A 22,907-nucleotide genomic window follows, 5' to 3' on the forward strand; every position below is an offset into this window, starting at 1 on the left:
GAAAGATTTTCCGCCATCAGCGCCGTCTGCCTTGTCGCAGGCAAATTTTGGTGTAGGCTCCTCAACTTCCGGTTCCCGGCACCTTCTCTTCAACGGTGTGGGCCTCAAGTTGGGTTCCCTGCACCTTTTCTTCAGCTGCGCTAGCCTGAAGCTGGGCTCTCTCTGCACCTTTTCTTCAATGGTGCAGGCCCCGCGTTGGGTTCTTTTGCTGCCTGAGTTATGGGCATGTAAAAGTGTTGAGGAAGAACAAAGTCTTGAAGCAGCAGCCAACCTCTCCTCTGTACTACCTCCTCGGCTTTATCTTATTCTCTTGTATCTTTCTTTTCGATTATGTAGTTAGCTTTAATATAAGCTGATTCCAGTTTTTCATTGTACGCTGTACTATTTATTTGTTTTAATAAAAGGGAAATTTATTTACTTGTTTTGAATATTTTTCTTTTTTGCAACATTACTTTGTGAATGGGTGTGTTCCAGGTGTGTTTTTCTTCAATGATACTTAGAGCAGGAAACCTTGAAACATAATCCAACTAATTTTAATTTACCGACATTACCAGGCATAATAATGATAATTCACAGTAAATTAAACTTAGGAAACTAACCGAGATAACAGCTGAATATTCTGTAATAAGTGCGAGGAGACCATTCGAGAACGATAAACTCTAAATAATTCATCCGAGGGGGTAACCGAGCAGTAAGGGACTCCGATTGTGTTTTTGGTAACATATTGCTCTACATTGCACCAATCCCTTTGGTACTAAGGATCTGAAAGCAGACTTGAGAGTCCATGCAGTTTAGGAATTAACCCAATTGTTAATGGAGAGTTCTCCTCAGATAGATTCTAAGGTCCATGTAATGTAGTTTTTTTTTAAGTACTTGGTTTCCCCATAGGCTTGAGTCCGAAGACCATGCAAGGCCTTGGTTCTGTCCAAAACTTGCGGTTTTTCTTTTGAGTACTTGGTTTCCCCATAGGCTTGAGTCTGAGGACCATGCAAGGCCTTGGTTCTGTCCAAAACTTGCGGTTTTTCTTTTGAGTACTTGGTTTCCCCATAGGCTTGAGTCCGAGGACCATGCAAGGCCTTGGTTCTGTCCAAAACTTGCGGTTTTTCTTTTGAGTACTTGGTTTCCCCATAGGCTTGAGTCCGAGGACCATGCAAGGCCTTGGTTCTGTCCAAAACTTGCGGTTTTTCTTTTGAGTACTTGGTTTCCCCATAGGCTTGAGTTCGAGGACCATGCAAGGCCTTGGTTCTGTCCAAAACTTGCGGTTTTTCTTTTGAGTACTTGGTTTCCCCATAGGCTTGAGTCCGAGGACCATGCAAGGCCTTGATTCTGTCCAAAACTTGCGGTTTTTCTTTTGAGTACTTGGTTTCCCCATAGGCTTGAGTCCGAGGACCATGCAAGGCCTTAGTTCTGTCCAAAACTTGCGTTTTTTCTTTGTGTACATTTTTGTACTTATTTGCTTTTTCGAAGGTCAGCCCCTTGACCATGGCGGGGAGAGTTGGCTTGAGGCCGGAAGCCCTTAGAGCTGCCCGCGCCGTCGGTACTGCAGGGCGTAGCCCCTGGCAGAAGTTTATGTCGGAACAACAACTGCATGTCGCCGGAGATGGAGGAAAACCCACGAATCTCTACTTGCTAGAGAGTTGACTCAAACGCCACCTACGCTAACGCGCAAGCCTTCCCACAGACGACGCCAATTGTAGGGACACGATTATTTAATGGCCCAGGAATGACGTTGGGCTCGTACATAAAAGATCCCTCACAATATGATTTGTAGAGAGTGGGCTTAAAAGGCTTGTCTTTGATCACGGGGCGATGGTCCGGTCCTGATTTTAGGGGGGCTCATGTAGAAAAAAGGGTTCGGTTTGAACATCCAAGCCCTACAGCGTCGTAGCCTGAGGGGTTGGACTCCTCGGACTTAGTCCGAGGAGTATCAAGTTCTTCCCCTTCTTCCCCCCCCCCCCCTTCCTTCTCTTGGCTTTCGTTTCCTTTTATACTCGTATTCCTTCCTCTCTTTAGGGTCCACATGTAAGTTTTACCTTCGGGGAAGAGGACTTGTCATATCAGCCCATACCTCAAGTGGTTGGGAGTCGACGTAAAGGTTGAATAGCATGGTCAAGAATAGGGGCCTGTCAGGCACAAAGTTCTCCACTACAGTATTGGCAGTCTTTTCACTTATCTTATCCGTGCATTAAACTCATCCTTGACAATAGGTCTCCTCAGATCAGGCCCTGGGCCTTGATATAGAACGGGCCTGGGCCATGAATTTTCTAGCCCACAATATATAATATGTATGTATGTATGTATGTAAAGGTTTTTATTTTTATTTTTTAAGTTATATATAAGGTTTTTATTATCTTAAAAGATAATGAAAACCAATTATTAATAACTAAAACAATAATATTAATAAAAAATATATTTAATGAGAACACCCAAAAAAATTTATCACACGCAATGCGCAGGTTTGCAACTAGTTGAAAATAATACATGAGAAAAGTGTTCTAATCAGAAAATGTCTCAATTAAGTGTTTTTTTTTTTTTCAATAGAAAATGAATCACATTTTTTAGGATCAGAACATTTGCATAAGGTTTGGTAAAATAACATTTAACCCTAATTTTCCCAATAAACCCAAAAAAAAAAAAAAAAAAATACTCACATTAGTTTATACATGTAGTGTGTAAAATGAGATTTCACTTTTAATTCTTTTTTTGTGTTTCTTGAGAGTGAAAGAACAGAGTAAATAGTGGTTATTGTGTATGAAGAGAAAAACGATTAGAAAATTGGTATTTTAATAAAATATAATATAGAATAAATATTACGATGTGGGTGTTTAGAAAAAATGATTAGTTAAAAGATATGCTGAAATACAAATTGAACCCTTTAAGTTTGATTGAAATTCATTTCATTCTTTTAACTTTATTTTCTTTCAATTAAGTTCTTTAAATTTCAAATTTATTTAATTCAGGCTTTCCGTCCAATTTCATTAAAAAATTTCCATTAAAAAAATATTGTACTCAGATGAAGAAAAATATCTATAAAATTAATAAAAATAATTTATAAATTTTTTTATATAGGAATTTTTTTTCAATATTTTTTTCATTAGTTAATTGCATACTTAATGTAATTTTTTAACAAAATTGGACAAAATACCTGAATTGAATAAATTTGAAATTTAGAGAATTCAATCGAATAAAAGTAAAGTTAGAGAACTGAAATTAATTTCAGTTAAACTTGGAAGATACACTTTACATTTTAGCCACTAGAGAAAAAAAGTTCTTTTTTTTTTTTTTTTAGAAGAAAGAACGTGAACTTTTATTGAAAAACTTAGTAATGATTAGCTAAAAGAACAACGAAAAGGTGGAAAGGAATATCCTTTATCCACACTAATAAACCATTCACATGTCTTGCATGTTGAATTAGGTTATGAGCTACATAATTGTCTAATCTACGAGTATGAGAAAAAGAAATACTACTGAAGACATCTAGAGTAGTCTGCACAGAATCAAGGAGATGATTGAAGTAAGCTAGGGATTCATCCTCACTTTTCAGAGAATTGATCACCACCTCTGAGTCGCCTTTGAGGATAATGGAATAGTGGCCAAGATCTTGAGCAAAGAGAATGGCTCGCACTGCCGCTAAGGCCTCAACATCAATGGAGGAGGGAGGAAGAATGACTTTTTCCAGAAGAAAAGCTTGAACCCTTCCCCTATAATCTTGTACCACTACTCCCAAAAGTGCCTCCTTTGAATTTCTAAACAACACTCCATCAAAATTGACTTTGAAAAAGGGAGTGGGAGGAGATTGCCAACGAATCCGGGAAGGAGGATGGACTAATGGCTGCACCGAGGGACAAGGAGCATGACACACAAGATCAGATAGTGCTTGCCAACTCATCATTCTTTTGCGCTCATTGAGTGATATTCTAGCCAAATTAGTGTACCTACGATTTGGACAATCACAAGTGATGTGACCATATCCTAGGCATTTGTTGCATCTAAAAAAATCTCTCACCCTTCACTTAGTGTGAAGTAATTTTTAAGACTTGTTGATAATTGCTTGAATAATATGGCTTATGTTGAAAAATTTAGACCTCAATTAAAAGAATTAACAAGTTTTAAACCTAAGTTATTAATTAGATTTTGTTTAAATTAAAAAGCGATACATTATATTGTTTGACAATCCTACACACCGTTTAAAAGCCTCTTATTATAAATATAAAAAAATTAACCGGTTAAAATTGTGCGCCAAGATAGAAATAGAAAGGAGCGATGAGGGCACGGAGAGTAACAGAGGAAGAGAGAGGTGATGAAATCAAAAAGCTTCAAAAAACGATTTTGCAGACCCAAAACACCGTTTACCGCAAAACAAAACCCAATTCTCTTCTAAAAACTGAAATTAAAACCCGTAACTCCTCTGTCTTCTTAGAAAGATTGCTACATGGAGAAAGGAGAAAGAGAGATCGACAAAAAAGAGAGACAGAGAAATAGAGAGGCAGAGATAGAGAGAAAGGCGCCGCCCAGATCTCCTGCCATCACTGTAAGGGCGCCTTCCATTTTTCCTACTATACAGAGATGAGAAGGAGACAAACATTGAGAGAACTACCACTGGTAAGCTTTTCGTCTTTTTCATTCTTTCTTAGATCTGGGTATGGGTATGAAATATGAATTAGTTTTGAGAAATTTGGTTGGATTGATTTTTATTTAGGTATTTGGGTAACATTAGGTTTTGATTTGATTTTTTGAAATTTGGGTTTTATATGATTTAGGTTAAAAACGGTTAAAATTAAATACGAACGAAAGGTCAATTGAGGAATTGAGAGATATGGAGATAGAGAGAGACAGATACAGATACAGAGAAATAGAGAGACAGAGATAGAGAGAGAAATAGATACAGTCCGGTAAAGGTTTTCAATTCCCTTTTGTTATTTCACGTGACATACCCCCTGACCAACATAATTATTCACGCAATTGCATTTTTTTTAACTTTAAAGTTTGATCAACTATATTAAGGGTTTGCACTAAACACCGTTTAAAGGAATAAGAGAGATTTGTTTTCTTATTAAGGTCTTGCTTTTAAATTGGTTTTGATCAACGGTCACAATCATAACTAGAGAAGAAGAAGAAGAGAAAGGCGGTGGAGCAAACACAGGCAAAGAAAGGAAAATATTTTTTTTATTTTTTCAAATCCACAACTCTTATAATATTGCCAACAGGTATAACCCCAAAAAATTGCAAAACAAAATTGTTGGATATTGTTGTGTTTTGCTATATAAAATTATGAATGAAATAATTAATTTTTAAATGTCAGTTTTAAAATATTTTTATGTATTTCTCTTTTATTTAATAAAACTCAATTACTGGATATGTAAATTCAAGTGCTATTTGGGAAGATAGGAAGTAGTTTGTTTCTCTTAATATTTCCCAAGTTTTTTCTTTCTTAATTTTTGAAATTTAAATATGCTTGATTAATCTTTTTCCTCCTATAACTGATGCTTTGATTTTAGTATTTTTTCTGTTTATTTGGTATTAATTTTTCAATCTACCTAGAGAGGTTTAATTAATTTTTGGTTGGTTAGAGTGCTTGGTAGACCCCATAGCATTTTCTGCTAAACATGTTGAAATTCTTCTTCTCCTTTATTATATGAGACATTTGGTAATTTTTCCTATTTGTTTGTACGACTGATTTTTCTATCTGTGTATAGAACAGAAAGTAGAAAAGGTGAAGAGAGAATCAAAAGCATGTCCAACAAAGGATGTAATTTCACCATGATTGGTTGGAGATTTGGAGTTGACGGAATACCCCTTCACTTTCTTTAAAACAATCTATCACTAACACAGGTTGTATTTCTTCTTCACCTTTCTTATATGAGACACTTTGTACTTCTTTCTATTTGTTTTTAGGACTTCCATTGTTTCTGTTAAATACCTCTTCACACTGATCTTATTTTAAAATAATTTTTTATGCCATTTTTTAGTGTATATTGCCATGAACAACATGAAAATTAGTTTTCTGGTGCTTATTAATTATATGTTACTGAATCACACTAATACAGAATACTTCTTTGGCCTTTAAATAGTAATATGCATTGATCTCACAACTGATATGGTTTATGTATATTGTTTATCTTAAATTTTTTTTACAAAGATTGTTTTATCTTAATTGATTGCACCTTGAATTTTACATATGATGTGATTGTTAGATGCAAAGATTGTTTTATCTTAATTGATTACACCTTGAATTTTACAAATGATGTGATTGTTAGATTACCAAAATCTTCAATTTTTTTCATTTTTTTCTCTTGGAATATTTGGATTCATTTTTTTAGGGTACTCCAGACTTATAATTCAAAGGTTACGATATTTAGATTGTTTTAATAGTTGGACTTCAATTAGGTTTGTTGTCAATTTAGGGATTTCATTGAAATAAGGGAAACAACCTAGAAGATCAAATTCTAATTGAATTGTTAGTAGGAATTTTCAGTTTTGGGGTTTTGTTCCTTTGCTTTCATGAATTTCAGTTTCATATTTTGTTTTGTTCCTGTTTTTTTGGCTTGCTATTTGGGTCATTAGAGAAGAAGGGCTATTAGATAAGAAGAGAAAGGTAGTGGAACAAACACAGGCCAAGAAGGGAAAAGGTTTTTATGGTGATTGTTGGACGTGCCCAACAACATGGTTTTTATGGTATAACGTGGACTGATTTTTTAACAACTTAAACCGTTTCACGCCACTTAATAAAACCCTTGAATTGCCACACCCTTAATCAAACGGCACCCACCTCAAAGAAAAGATGAATCCCCTTCATTCGGTAAAAGAAAAAAACGGCAAAATAAAATCTCTTCCTCCCAATTTTCAATTTGACACCCACTCTGTTTCGCTTCTTTTCTGCAGCACCTACATCCAAGGTTAGCATTTTGTTACTTGATGTGCTATACTCTTTATTTTGATGCTTTCTTCCTGATTGATCATAATCCATTTTTTTTTTTGGTGGCATCATGGGGTTTAGCTCTTGAATATGTGTAGAAAAAAACACGTTTACCCTTGAATAATGGTTGATTTTTCAATGTTGCTGAGCATCTACTATCTGAAACTAAAAAGTCTAAAACCCCTTTAATGATTGTGCTGTTTTCCGTTTGATTGTATATTTGTTTAAAGGAATGAATGAATATTTTTTGGCAGTAAATTATGTTATGTTATGTTATTTATTTATTATTGAATTTGATTAACGCTTTTATTTATTTATTTTAATTTTGGGTAAATTAAATAGCCAACATATTGCTTAAAATTATGTCGTTGAATATTGAGGGATTATTTACTAAAGATTGTTGTGTGGTGTACACATTAATGTTTAGATTAGTTTGTTAATCTTTAGAAAAAGCTTTTTATTTTAAAAACAAATTGTTATGTGTGATTAAGTTTACATTTTTTTTGAATAAATCCAAATTAAAACATTTACGAAACTTTGCATACATCTATAGTTTCTTTTGTAGTCTCTCTTTCTTCTTATTCACTGTATTTAAAAAAATCCTTCTTTTTCCTGTCCTTTTGTCGAAGCACAGATTTACACAGTTCTCTACCAGATACAATGGTTTGGTATTTTGCAAGAAGAGATACCGAATCATATTGAGAGGTTTAGGTTAGCCTGATTTTCCTTTTGTTTCTCTATTTTTTTTGGGTTACGTTTTTCTCATTTGATGTCTTTGGGTTTGAATTAGTTTTTTCCCTGCACAATATAGTCAGAATTGTTTTTGAAGTATTTGGTTTCAATTAAATTTTTTTTCTTCAGTAAATTGACCTGTAAAAGTATTGTCTGTCTTATTTTTCTTAAAGTCTGGAACTTCACTTTTTAATTCCTTTGTACCTTTTCCTTTGTCTTGGTATTTTAAAAGTTTATATGTTTTCATTATAGATAAAAGTCTATGTTACAAAAAATATATAACGAAAGCAGTTGATGAAGAAGAAATTAGTAAGCATGTATTTATATATTTTTTTTGTGTCTTAGTAAATAGGTAACATTTGGTCAATGGGATTTGGATCTGAATTTAACTTGGTAGCTGTTCCTAATTGGTAGACTCTCTTTTGAGTCCAGATTGTTCGATTAAAATTCCCAAAGGACCAAAACAAATTTTTGTTACTTGCCAAAACTTGCAAATCATCCAATCCTATTTCTTAAGATATGTGGATTAGTTTTGCCAATTGAATAGTGGTTAATAGTATTACTATTATATTTGTACTCCAAGTGATTTTACTGACAATGTAGTACCACCTTAGTACCATAGGTTGCCTGTTCTCCATAACGCAGGCCACTACCATCTTAATTATTCTCTACATCATTTTGCATATGTGACCAAATTTACTTCTACATTTTTTGTGGATGGAACGTGTATAGGAACTCGGTTTGTATTTTGTAGAACCTGTTTTACATTGATGTTTATTAGGATTTATGTATTTTCAATATCTTTTTTTTCTTTTTCTTTTTTTCACGTGTTTTTGTGGTAGCACAGAAGCAGATAAGATCATTGGTTGTTGTTCAAGAAGAGTTACTAAATTAAATTGAAAGGTCAGGATAGCATAATTTTCCCTTTGTTGCTTTTATTTTTAAATGAATGTCTTTCTCATTTGTTAATGCTTGATAATTAAAAAAAAAAAAAACCAGAAACAGCATATGCAGATTTTCACATATGTACTTTGTAACCAAAAAAAAAACTATTAAAATTACTTTTGATCCTTTACAATGTTATCATAGAAAAAAGAATATATATATATATATATATATAATGCAATAGTAGCATGTCAAAGATTATATATAATGCAATGGTAGCATGAGAAAGAAGGTGCATGATAACGTTTGAGAAGAGAACCAAAAGAAAATGGCATGGAAGACGAAATAATTTCCAAACTGTGTGTATTAGAAATGGTCCTACACTAGCTAGGAAAAACAGGAGAATGGTCATGGGAACAATTGGAACCATCTTCTACTAGAGTTTCATTTATACTTATGTTTGATTTAGTTGCTCTAATGGCCTGTTTGGGAGTTTAAAAATGGAGGGAGAGTAGAGTAAAGGGAGGGAGAGTAATCCAATTACCTTGTTTGGAAGTTTTTTTAAGGAAGGAGGGAGAGTGATTTGGAGGGGTTTCATCTACCTCCAACCCCTCATTTTTAATTCCTCCAAATTGGAGAGATTTAGAGGGAAAGTAGAGTAAATAAATTATTGATCAAACCAATTTCCTAATTTAACCTTTTTAAATTAACAAAATTTCAAACAGATTATTCAAATAATATTTGTTTGTTTCCCAAGAAAATACGAGAAAAAAAATTTGAATCTGACTATTTACCTTTGTTACTGACTTTGCAAATAAGGCAACCCAACAAGAAAAATTCAAGCTCACGATGAAATACAAATTCCATTAGAAATTGAAACCCTAACAACAAAATCAAAACGAAAAAAACAAAACAAAAATTAAAAAAAAAAAGGAAGCAAAACGATTCGGATTGAACCTGCAAAAAATTCGAAGCAAAACCAAAACCCACATCCAATCTGAGAGAGAGAATCGAAGTGAGAGAAAGAGAGGATCGGAATGAGAGAAAGAGATAGAATCCACCATCGCCACAGCTCCAAACCACCATGCCATCGCCGCCGATCTCCAAACCACCATGCTGTCGCCGCCGATCTTCAGTCCCTGCTGCCGATTTTGATATCCAATCGACGCCGATCTGAGAGACCCACAACAAAAATTCAAAGCAAACCAAAACCCACATATAATCTGAGAGAGAGAATCAGAGTGAGTGAAAGAGAAAGAATCCACCATCGCCGCTGCTCCAAACCACCACGCCATCGCCGCAGCTTCAAACCACCACACCATCTCTGTCGATCTCCAATCGCTGTGCTCTGACACGACGGTGGCTCGCTCCGACGGGTTCTCCTTGGGGTTCGCTGGGAAAACCTCTTTCTTCTTCCATTTTTCTTTTTGGTTAAACGCTTGCTTCTTCAACCCAACACAGGTACATACAATAAAAAGAAAATTTAATTTAATTTTTATTATTATTATTTTTTTTGAGGTAATAAAAATTATTTTATAATAGTTAATAGTAGTTTTATATATATATATATATATATTATATATATATATATATATTTGATGGATATTAGTGGTATTTAATGGAATGAGAATGTTGATTAAATAATTATTTAATTTAATAAAATCAATCTTAGACTAAAATGTTGTTAGTCCATTTTCAAATAGGGGTAAATTTGTCCATTTAAATTATTTCCTCTCCTCTTCATCCTAATTTTTAAAACATCCAAACAATGGGAAGTGCTAATTACTCCCTTCCCCCTTACTAATTCTAAAAACATCCAAACAAGGTGGAGGGGAACCATTCCCCTCTACTCTCCTCCCCACTACTCTCCTCCCCTCTACTCCACTCTACTCTCATCACTCTCTAAACTTCCAAACAGGCCATAAAGGAATGGCCAATATGCACATAATATGCTATTTCTTGAGGTGCCAGTAAATTAAAGCATCAATCATTGCAAGAAACAAAAAAGTCCATCAACATTTAGAAAATACAAATGACACAAACCTTTGAAAGTTTTCTATAAAATATTTTAGAATTGTTATGATATAATGTTTATACAATTAAAGTTTGAAGTTGGTTGATTTCAACACTCAATTAAATTGTATTATGCTATTGCTAGAATTTCATTGTATTTAGAATATAGATCCTTAATATTAGTTTTAATTTTGATCCCCGATTACAACTAATTGTGCTCTAATGTGTTTCTTTATTACATTACAGGGAAAGTTTTTCTTAGGCAATCTGACAACATTCTTAAATTTCTTGGATCAATGGTTTGCATTTAGGCGAAACTCAATGATTTTTTTTATCCTGTATTTCTGTTTGTTGTTCTACATTTTCCTTTGGTGTAGAATTTTGTAAGACTATTTACTACTGTAGTTTGATGCATTTCATGGATTAATACTACAGGATTTGAGTATCATAATATTTTAATTATTAATTATTGTTTGTGGAAGTCACCTATATTTGCTTCTACAAAAAACAAAGACAATTATAATCTCTATTGGACCGCCATAATTTTATTTTGGTAATATTTTGTACCTTTGGAACATGTTTTGAATAATAAATTGTTGGAGTAAAAAACACATAAAAAGAAAAAACACTTTCTTTTTGCTTGAGTGCATAGGTGGTAGAGGAATACAAATTTTCTAAATCTATTTCTAAAAGGTCTATATAAAATTTTGGTGACCGACCACAAAATTTCAAGATTTTATTTTGGAAGTCTCTATGAAATACTCTCAAGATTCACGTCTTTTTTTTCCAAGTAATTATTTGATTTTTTTTTTGGTATTATCTTAATGAAAAAATGTTTATATTTTTAGTCACCATGTCTTTTGTAATAAATAAAAGTATCCCGCACATTGTGCGGGTTATAAGCTAGTACATATTAATAGGCAAAGTTCAGAGAAAATTCAATTAGATTTTAATTGGATTCTCAATTTTGCACCATGCGTTTCATTTAATTTTTAATTTTGTGTTAAATGAATTATTGAGTGTAAAAATCGAAAAGTCCAAATCCAATTAAATTCTAAATTGGATTTCAATTGGAGTCCAATTTTCCGCCACGTGTTTATCTAAGTTTTTAATTTTTGTGGCAAATAAATTATTGTGTGCAAAAATTAAAGAGTCTAAAACCAATTAAATTCTAAATCATATATATATATATATATATATATATATAATATGAGAAACCATTTCATATTTTAGAAATGTATGGTTTTTAGAAAGTGTAAACTAATACCAAGCATAATTTGAACTTTTTTTTTTAAAATGTATAATTTGAACGTTTTTAATTGTATTCGTGCATATGCACGGTGCTACACACTAGTATATATAAATCATCCAATACAAACATCTGTTAGAAGATGGAATCTATAACTTTAACACAAAATTTTGGTAAAATGATTGAATAATATACTACCTTCAACTTAGCGAGAATAAGATATTGTTTTATAGGGAGTGTACACGTTCAACCAAAACGAATTAATCAATGAATTTTTAATCACTATCAACTATGTTAGTTTGCTCTTTGTTTTTCATGGTTTCTCACTTTTTAGAATGAAGATGGCATTGACATATTTAAACTACGACAATTATATAGTAGTTATACAAAGCTATTCAAAACTATTGTTCATAACTTTGTACAGACAAATTTATTTTCCTGTTCCATGTGTTGTACATTCTTATGGAATTTAAAAGTTCATTCTCCCTTAAGACTTGCATTACACACCAATTTCTTCATCTTAAACACCAACCCTATTGAGAAATTTATGTGGTGTAATGCTTGATTGGGCAAAAGTGGGAACACCTTAGGCATTGCATCTGTTGTTTCCACAACATAAGCTTAATATGGTGCTATGCAATAGAATTTGTGCAACTTTAAAATCACAAAGAGACTGGCCAAAATAAAAATGACAAACGGATTTGAGAATAACACATAAGATTTCTAAAATGAATTTTACCAAATACATAGAATGCAATAATAACAAAATTACTACACTGAATATCTTTTTTACTTTTCTAATACTCTACAAATAGAAAAATAAAAAATCATTATCAATATGTTTCATATCAACATCAAGAATTTCCACAACAATGATAGGCCAAATAAAATTACTTTGACAATTCTAAGTCAATTAAGAATAACAAAAGTCAATACCATTAAAAAATTGAGGAAGGAGAACAGCAAAATCACTTCACAAAGAATAAATGCAAGAAATCAAAAAGAAAGGGCATAAGCTTAATCACGTGCTATGTAATAGAATTTGTGCAACTTCAAAATCTCAAAGAGACTAGCCAAAATAAAAATGACAAACAGATTTGAGAATAATACATAAAATTTCTAAAATGAATTTTACCAAACACATGGGATGCAATAATAACAAAATTACTACATTGAATATCTTTTTTACTTTTCCGATACTCTACAGATAAACAAAAAAAAAAAAAAAAATCATTATCAATATGTTTCATATCAACATCAAGAATTTCCACAACAATGATGGGCCAAATAAAATTACTTTGACAATTCTAAGTCAATTTAGAATAACAAAAGTCAATACCATTAAAAAATTGGGGAAGGAGAACAACAAAATCACTTCACAAAGAATAAATGCAAAAAATCAAAAGAAAGGAAAAAAAGACCTCAATGATCATCTTATTGCTAACTTAACTTTGAAAATCTCTGACAAAAGCAATCAATGTCTTCTCAAAATGGTGAAAGCTAAAGCTTGATTGAAAAATGTGGAGAACAATTAGTATTGAGCTAATTTTTTTGTTGTAGATGATGGGGTGATCGTATCTAGAATGTATGTTGGTAGATATAACATTGTAAAGCTTAAATAGATAATTGAAGTGTGAGTGGGAGAGATAGATAAGGTTGTGAAAAACTAAAAATTTGGAAGAGGAAACATTGTAACAGTAGATAAACGAAAAGACACAAAACTTATCTTTGGGTTGGACATTATACTTGAAATTTTAATTCTATCCACTAAACAATGATGAAGTATTCAATTTTAACAATTACTTGAAATTAGAAAGAAGAGAATGAAAAGTTAAAATCAATTTGGGTAGTTGAATAGTCAAACATTTGTATCTAATATATAGTAATGTTTGTAATTTGGAACAAAAACATTATCATTTAAGGCAAATAAATAGTAACAATTGAATAGTAATAGAGTGCATCAACATGTTTGTCCATAATCTATATTTAACTATTTTCTTAAAAAAAATAGAGAGAAATCAAAAAGGAAAAAAAGATTTTAAAAAAAGTATTACATGGAGGATGAGGTGGCTCAACAAAAGCGTATGTTACGTAGCAACATTAAATGATACACTTCAGTTTTTAGATATAAAATTTGATAAAACATAAGCTGCCTTTTCCCAAAGTCCCCTACACCCTTTTATAATAGAAACTCACCTAACTTACGACTAGGTTTCCTAATTAAACTAGGAAACATAATAAAGATAGAAATAAATTAAGAAAGCAAATAAATCTAAATCCTAATTCAAATTCAAATACAAATAAAACTCCTAAATCAACTAAAATACTAATAAGAGATAAATATAAAAGCAAATCCATTAGGGATGTGATTTGTTACCTTCCAACTTCTACGCGTGATCTACTGCTGAAGATAAACATCATCATTAGCCTAAGTTTGCTGTAAACTTCTAAATAATTCCACTGAACATACTACAATATCTCCCGCAAGACTTGTGCATGATTGGCTGATTAACTTTAAATAAGGAACGTAATATTCTAGATATGTTGGCCTCTTATTATTCCTCCCTAATTCCTGCCGTGGAATGCCATCAATTTCTTGGCTTTCACTAAGTGCCTAATCTCCAAGGTCGCTGTCACAGAATGCATCATCTTCATCAGATGTCCCTACATCAGTTCGCATTTATCTTCAGTAAGATTTCTACAACGACACAAAATAAATGCTCCAATATCTATGCTTCATTGCACTCTCATAAAAAAGAGATAATCACGTACAGCCTGTTTGTTCTCAAGTACAGTGTGCCTAACTGTCTATGTGATGAGTTTGCCACGTGCTGGAAACTTTTATAGAAGCCAACAAACACGTGTGCACAAATTCATCATCCACTCCCAGCGAAAACAAAAATCTAGCCGTTACCCAACTTTTCCTTCTATTTCCTCAACTCTCCCCTAATCCATCATAGATTGGCTATTGCTAATTTATTGCAAATTTCTTTTCGAATCTATAGAGTGAAAAAATCCTAACCCATTTTGCCTCTTCGATAATTGAACAAAACCCTTGTCTTTAATTCAAGAAACAAGTAGAAACTCTCACCAATTTTGCCCTTTTATTATCCCAAATAAACACTTTCCTATTGTCCTAGAATTACAACATCTCCCGTTTTCAGTTTCCATTGATTTCAAAATTTCCATTTCTGTGTGATTTGTTTCACCTTTCATTGAACGAATCTCAATTTTCTTCACTTAGAGTAGAAATGGTGAGATTATGGCTTCAAGAACAGTTGTTAAATATATTATCTCCCTTCATTTTTAAGTGGCTATTGTCAACGAGTTTGTTGGTATATTATTGTGTCTTATAGACTTCTTATATAATGATATAGGACAGAATTTACAATTTAATTTTTGTAATTATTTAATTTTGATATCTTTATGTTAAAAAAAAAAAGAAGTTATTTTAGGTTTAGGTGATTTATTTCCTTGTTTTAAGATGCTCTTAATGTTTTTTAGGTTAAATTTGGTTCTTGTTATGGTTAGGTATTAATTAGGAGTTATTTTATTTTCTTGTTTGTTAAGTTTTACGGAGCCCTTAAATAGACCTCTAACCCTAAATCTGTAAAAAATTTTCATTATTATTGATATTAATAAAAACTTAGACTTTTGTCTATTGTTTCTCTGGTGGATTTCAAAACCTTTTTTTCTTGTGAATTCAAAGAACCCTCGTGGATTCAAGGTTATTTTCAAAAGAAAACGTGTTTTGTTTCTTATTTTTTAGAAGTAGATGTGTTCTTCTTCTTGACACTTTCGCATCCCGCATCAGTAGGTATCAAAGCCTTGACTTATCATGGTCTAGTGGCTAATGAGATGGTAACAATTTCGGTGACAGAAAACTTAGCAAGTATTTTGTGACATACAACTAGCACTCAAAAATATCTTTGCTTGGATGTCGTCGGAGTATGGAAATAATAGGGATAACTGTCGTGGAGACATAACTCACGAGCAACCTATTGGTAAGCAAATTTCATATATGCCTTATAGAAGAATTGCAAGTTTTAATGGTTATTTTTATAAAGTAGATTTTTTTTTGATAAGTTACTTGATCTAGAGGATTTATTTGACTATAAAAATATTTGTGATGAGAAAAAAGTTAAACTTGCTTTGTATAAACTTAGAAAGTACGCCTTACATTGGTGGGAATGAATACAGACTGATAGAATCCGACAAGATAAGGACAAAATTCGTTCATGGCCAAGGATGAAAAAGATGCTTGCTATCAAATATTATCCTTTGGACTGTGATGAACTTTTGTTGTATACAAAACAAGATTATTATTAACCAAGAAGTTCACACTTGAATTATTTTGAAGAACCATATATTCCACCATCAAAAGAAGAATTGTGTGTTGAACAACACATTTTTCTTGAAGAAAATATAGAAGTTTATGAGGAAGTTCATGAAGATCTTACTATAGAAGAAGAATCTAAAATCAAGAATTTGGAGGAGATTAATGAAGACCCTATTACGGAGAAAGATTTTAAGTTTGAGATAGTAGAGACCATTAAAGAGGAAATTGTAGAGGAAGTTGTCAATGATCTCGATGAAGTCAAGTTAGATGATTGCAACATTCAAGCTTCTATTATTTTGGTGGTAGACACCGAAACAAAGTTTATTGATTTTATTGGGGGTGGAAAGATTTGATTTTATCAATGACTCTCATTTGGTGAATATTGTCAATTGCATGAAAATCAAGGAAGAAGAAGTTCAAGTTGCCCAATTAAGGACTTTCAATTTTGGCAAGAAGACAAAGAAGATGAAGTATTCAAAGTATTTGTTCTCTTGGCATAGAAGATTTCAAATTTCAAAGATGAACTCGAGGACATGTTTGTTTCAAGTGGAGGGATCTAATGTAGAACAGAATCTACAATTTAATTTTTGTAATTATTTAATTTTGATATTTTTATGTAAAAAAAATTATTTTAGGTTTAGGTGATTTATTTCTTTGTCTTTAGGTGCTTTTAATGTTTTTTAGGTCAAATTTGGTTCCTGTTATGGTTAAATATTAATTAAGAGTTATTTTAGAATATATTTTCTTCTTTGTTAAGTTTTAGTATTATTGATAGGCCCCTAAGTCTGTAAACGTTTTTCAGTATTATTGATATTAATAGAAATTCAGACTTTTGTCTATTGTTTATCTGGTGGATTCCAAAACTCTTTCTCCTTGTGGATACAAGCAACCCTCGTGGATTCTAGGTTATTTTCAGAAGCAAATGTGTTTTATTTCTTATTTTCTAGAAGTAGACATGTTCTTCTTCTTGACGCTTCCGCATCCGACATCAGATAAACCCTCTTTTCAAATTTAGTGTTCGATATTCTTTGTTGGGTTTTGGGTTTTGTAGAAAATCTTTGCTTATCTTTGTATTTCTTTGCAATTCTTCTTTCAAGGTATACTATGAATAGGAAAATTTGGATATTAACATTTTTTTATTTTTTGTATTGGAACGTAATTGTTGGGTTTTAAAGATAAATGTTGAATAAAAATTTTTAGGATTCTCTACAATCGTGGAGTTTATCCAGAAGAAAGTTTTGTGAAGGTGAAGAAATGGCGTCCAATGTTGCTTAATCAAGAAGAGGGTGTTAAATCCATCATTGACAATCTAATCTCTCAGCTTTCAGGTAAATTCTGCCTTTGTAAAGAGCATCACCATTGGTCGTGGTAAATACCTCAAATTCCAATTAGTGCCTAATATTGGTGGAGCCAAAGACAAATTTTTTTGCCTTCTTGTTATAGTGAACTTGCAAGAAGATCTAGAGCAATTCACCGTAGCAAGGAAGGCATGAAAAAAAATATTATTTTATCACTTATTGGGTTTCGTGGCAGAGGAGAAGAGAAAGGAAGTGAGAAAGAAATTAATAAAAAAATGAATAGTGTTTAGTTGATGGGAAAAATAAGAGTATTAATGTAGAATGTGTTATGAAGTTGTGTGTTAAACTAGATAAAGTAGTTTTTTGAGGTGTTAAAATGCAAAAAATTTTAGCTTCACCGATGTAGACGCTGGGATATTGCACATTTTTAGGTGAAAATCTTTTGTCATGGACTCATGGTTTGCTGTGTATGATTGTTTAACCTTTTTTTCCTTTTCATTTTTAAAGAAAATGAACTATTTTTAAGGCCCATTGGATTTTTTTTTTTTTGAGAAAGGAACATAATTCATTCAATCATAATAAAATCAAATCCTGATACAAGGCTTCCAAAGCTGGTGGGGGAGAATCCGCCAACCAAAATAAATCAAAATCTAAGTGCCTAGCATGTTGAGCTAAAACATGTGCTACCTTATTGCCTCCCCTCCAAATCTTACTAGTTGAAGCCCACTGTAATCCCGACATCAAATGGCGAATATCATCCACCACATTGCCAAGGAAGGAGTAGTTAACCGCATTAGAAGAAATTGCTTGCATAACATTGGAATTATCTCCCTCTATCACTAGGCGAGTAAAACCAGCTTCCACAGCAAACTCTATTGATCGCCTACACGCAAGAAGCTCCGCCTCTTCACTTGTATCCACCTTCGGCCCAATAGCAGACATGCCAGCCATGACCTCACCTTTATCATTCCTGATGATAGCGCCTATACCAGATTTCTCCAGCCCAGAAAAAATTGCAACATCAAAGTTTAACTTATATTCCATAGACGAAGGCGGCTGCCATATATCACCCATTGCTTGCTTCCTCATACTGTTATCCAGAGACACCTGTGCGTGTTTAAATTCCTCTAGGAACTCCGTTGCCCGTTTATTAAGACTGGTCGGATGCTTCAACTGACCTCCATACAAGACATAATTGCGCTGATTCCAAACCAGCCAACATTGAACCCAAAGCAGCTCGATCTCATCAGTTGAAAGCCGAGTCACCACATGCTCCATGAGCTGCATGAAATCACTGAAGGCCAAGACACCCTTTTGTAGCTTTGGAATACTCCCAACCCACACATCTTGCACCGCTGCACAGCCCCATAAAGCATGGGTTACAGACTCCACTTCCCTAGAGCAAATATGGCACTTGTCATCATTAATAATTTTCCTCTTCACCAGATTACACTTTGTTGGTAAGATGTCATTACATGCTCGCCACCCGAATATTTTTATTTTGTTTCGAACACAGAGCTTCCACAAAACCGGCCAGACCAGTTTCCCAACACATCCCCCTGAAGATTCAGCCCGAGACCCTTCACCTCTCATTCTTCGTGCAACCTTGTAGGGAGACTTGACCGAGAACACCCTATTTTTATTATGCAACCAAATGATTGAATCTGACACAACCCTTCTACCAAGCGGAATCTTTGTAATAGCAGCAGCATCGTCTCTATGGAACAGATTTGTGATCAGATCACCTTTCCAGACATGTAGCTCCAGATCAATTAATTCTGAAACAGCCAGCTCATGAATAGGGTGAAGAACTTTGTTGGTAGGGTAGTTAGGGATCCATTTATCACCCACAACACTAATTAAAGACCCAGTACCAACCCTCTAGCAATAGCCTGACTTGAGAATAGGAAGAGCAGCCACCAAACTTCTCCAAACATAAGAGCATCCGGGAGACTCTTTTGCCTCAAGAAAAGTAGACCGAGGAAAATACCTTGCTTTGAAGCAGTTTGATAATAAGGAATCATGGTCTTGAAGCATTCTCCAGCCTTGTTTAGCCAACATAGCTAAATTGAAATCCCTTAAGTCTTGAAAACCCATACCACCCTCTCGCTTTGATGTAGAAAGCTTATCCCAACTCCTTCAATGAATCTTCCTTTCATTACCTACTTGACCCCACCAGAATTTGGCACATAAATTATCCAGTTCATCACATAATTTCATAGGAAGTTAGAAAACACTCATGGTGTATGTCGGTATGGATTGAGCAACAGCCTTGATAAGGACTTCTTTCCCAGCACTAGATAACATCATTCCCTTCCAACCCTGTAGCTTATTCCACACTCTATCCTTGACATAAGAGAAGGTATGGTACTTAGCCCTACCAATCAAGGTTGGCAGGCCTAGGTAAGAGTCAAACTTCAATACTTCCTTGAGACCCAAAATCTGCAACAACTGCTGCCTCTGAACTCCTGTTGTGTTTGTGCTAAAGTAAACTGATGACTTTTCCAAATTTATGCATTGACCTGAAGCATTTGCATAGGTTTGGAGAATCTCCATGATAGCCTCCCCTTCAGTCTGTGAAGCCCGGCAAAACAACAGAGAATCATCTACAAACAATAAATTAGTAACTTTGGGTGCACCACTACAAATAGACACTCCCCTTATCCTCCCTTCCAATTTCGCTTTTGCCAACAAAGCTGTGAATCCTTCTGCACATAACAAAAAAAGATATGGAGACAATGGATCGCCCTGCCTAATTCCACGCGTAGGATGTACCATTCCATAGGGTTTGCCATTCACCAAAATAGAAAAGGATGGAGTGGTAATACAACTCATCACCCTCTCTATCCACACTGCTGGAAAGCCCATTTTTTCCATGATCTTTTGAAGGAATAGCCATTCCACACGATCATAAGCCTTGCTGATATCTAACTTCAATGCCAAAGAACCTTTCTTGCCCTTCTACCTGGCATGCATTGTATATAGTGTCTCATAAGCCACTAACACATTGTCTGTAATCAATCTCCCTGAAACGAAGGCACTTTGTGTAGGTGAGATAATATGTGGTAGGACCTGTTTCAACCTGTTGGCCAATACTTTGGAAATAATCTTGTAAATTACATTACATAAACTGATTGGCCTAAAATCAGACATTTTCTCTAGATCTTTCACTTTAGGAATAAGAACAATATTTGTGTGATTGATTTCAGGTAACATATTACCATTATTCAAAAAAACTAACACAGCAGAAACCACATCATCACCCACTATGTGCCAAAATTTTTGATAGAAAAGGGCATTCATACCATCGGGTCCAAGCGCCTTGGTAGGTCCCATTTGGAATAAGGCCACTTTTACTTCTTCAGCAGTAAATTCACTAGATAAGATCATCAGCATATCTTCAGTCACCCTACTTGGAACAGCATCCAAGCACTCCTCCATTTGATCACCAGAACCGGCAGGGAAAAGAGTGTTAAAATAATCTGAAGCTACTACCACCACATTCAATTTCCTCCACCCACTACCCTTGAGCATTTTTAATGCCCCTAATGTGGTTCTTCCTTCTCCTTTGAGTAGCTTTGGAATGGAAAATTTTTGTATTTTTATCACTATGTTTCAGCTAGGAAACTCTAGACCTCTGGGCCTAATAAATTTCTTGTTTCTGAAGAAGTTCATCCATCTTTTTGCTCAACTCCAAGTACTCGGCCTTACTAGCATCAAAGACTTCTGCTTCATTCAACTGGTCCAACCGTTTTTGAGTTACTTTAATTGCTTCAGCATCCAGATCAGTCCTGGCCGAACCCCACCTCAACAATTCTGCTCCACACGTTTGAATCTTCTACTTAATAAATTCAAGGCCATGTGTATCAGAAAGATCTCTACCCCAAGCCTCCTTCACCATCTCGTCACAGTCATCCAGTAGCAGCCAAGACTCCTTAAACTTAAAGCTTTTCTCCCTTCTTTGTCTTTGGGGATCAAAAGATTGTACTTGCAACAACAGTGGTAAATGATCCGATGCATGGGTAGATGAGTGTGTAATTCTGCTCAATGGAAACTTCCCTAACCAAGCTTCATTAGCCACACCTCTATCCAACCTAATTTTTGTATTTGCTGCCCCTGGTCTCTTATTGTTCCAAGTAAAAGGATAACCCTTAAACCCAAGATCTTGAAGATGACAAGACTCCAAAGCTTCCCTAAAAGCATTAACCTGTGAAGTCTGTGGCAGCCTTCTGCTTTTTTTTCTCTGAAGCATGTAAAAAAGCATTAAAATCCCCTATAACCATCCACGGTCCTTCCACAAAAGTCCTCAAATATTCTAATAATCTCCACGATTTCTCTTTCTGCTGAGCCTCTGGCCACTCGTAAAAATAAGTCAGGAACCACCTAAACCCATCTTCCTCTATTACTACTGCTAAGACATGGTTTACAGTATAATTAATAACCTCCAAATTAATAGTATTCTTCCACAAAAAGGCTAAACCTCCACTAGCATTAGGATGCTTGACAATAATTTTATTTTGAAACGGCAAATTACTATAAAGATCCTCAAAACCATCCTTATCCAGTGTAGTCTCCATCAGAAAACAGACTAGGCCCATTGGATTTTTAGATATAAGTATAACTAGAATTTTTCCTAAACTTATTTTTAAAGGAAAATAAATCAATGAAAATAAGTTATATCAGACTAACACTAAGAAACAATAAACACTCTAGAGATCCAACATGAAATCAAACAACATTACTCTTTAGCATTTAGTGTGACTTATCTGGGATACAATTTAGGTTCACCTAATATCACCTCATGTATATGTTTTCTTTCCAAGTCTATAATTTTTTCATTGTGATAATATTGGTGGAACATATATATGTCCAAGGGCGGCCCAACATAATTTGGGAACTAAGGCGAAAAATTTATGCGGGGCCTTTAATATATAAATATTAATTAAACAAAATTATTTAATACTAATCACATTAAGGTTAATTTGATACATTAAATACATAAATAATATCAACTAGGCTAATGTTAATTTCATATAGAGAATTGAATATCATAGTTGAACTATAAATATTAATAAAAAGAAATAAAAATATATTGCGATTAAAAAAGATACTTTATTTTGGATATAAGATGATGTATAGTTAAATAAAGTTGTAATCTAATATTTAATTTTATATTTTGATTTTAAGAGAGAGAGAGAGATAGATATTATTTGGTGTGTGACTTTGTAGGATATTAGTTTACAAAAATCAAAGTCTCAAACTGGTAGGGGAGATTAATTTATAATTGATGATTTAACACATTTGCAACATCTTTTTGAAATATTTTAGGGTTTCAATTGAGTTAAGATTCTATTGGTCTCGTATTTTGAGAGTCTTAATAGAAATGAAAAAGAAAAATGCGCTAATTAAAAGCACTATAAAATGTTCAAAATATAATGTGACATTGTCTCTCATTGATGAACTTCATCAATTTAA

At 33.6% G+C, this 22,907-nt stretch overlaps 1 long non-coding RNA gene across 2 annotated transcripts; it reads left to right on the forward strand.

The window, feature by feature from the left end:
* Positions 1–4,214: 4,214 nt before the first annotated feature.
* On the forward strand, positions 4,215–10,991 carry LOC126718266 (uncharacterized). Of its 2 annotated transcripts, XR_007652880.1 has the most exons (4): positions 4,215–4,602; positions 5,697–5,832; positions 7,551–8,551; positions 10,793–10,991. It is a non-coding gene; the product is annotated as an uncharacterized LOC126718266 (long non-coding RNA). The 2 variants fall into 2 exon arrangements; XR_007652879.1 differs by having other exon boundaries at positions 4,218–4,602; positions 7,551–10,991.
* Positions 10,992–22,907: the final 11,916 nt, after the last annotated feature.

This window comes from Quercus robur, chromosome 3, assembly GCF_932294415.1.
Source record: "Quercus robur chromosome 3, dhQueRobu3.1, whole genome shotgun sequence".
NCBI classification, from domain to species: domain Eukaryota; kingdom Viridiplantae; phylum Streptophyta; class Magnoliopsida; order Fagales; family Fagaceae; genus Quercus; species Quercus robur.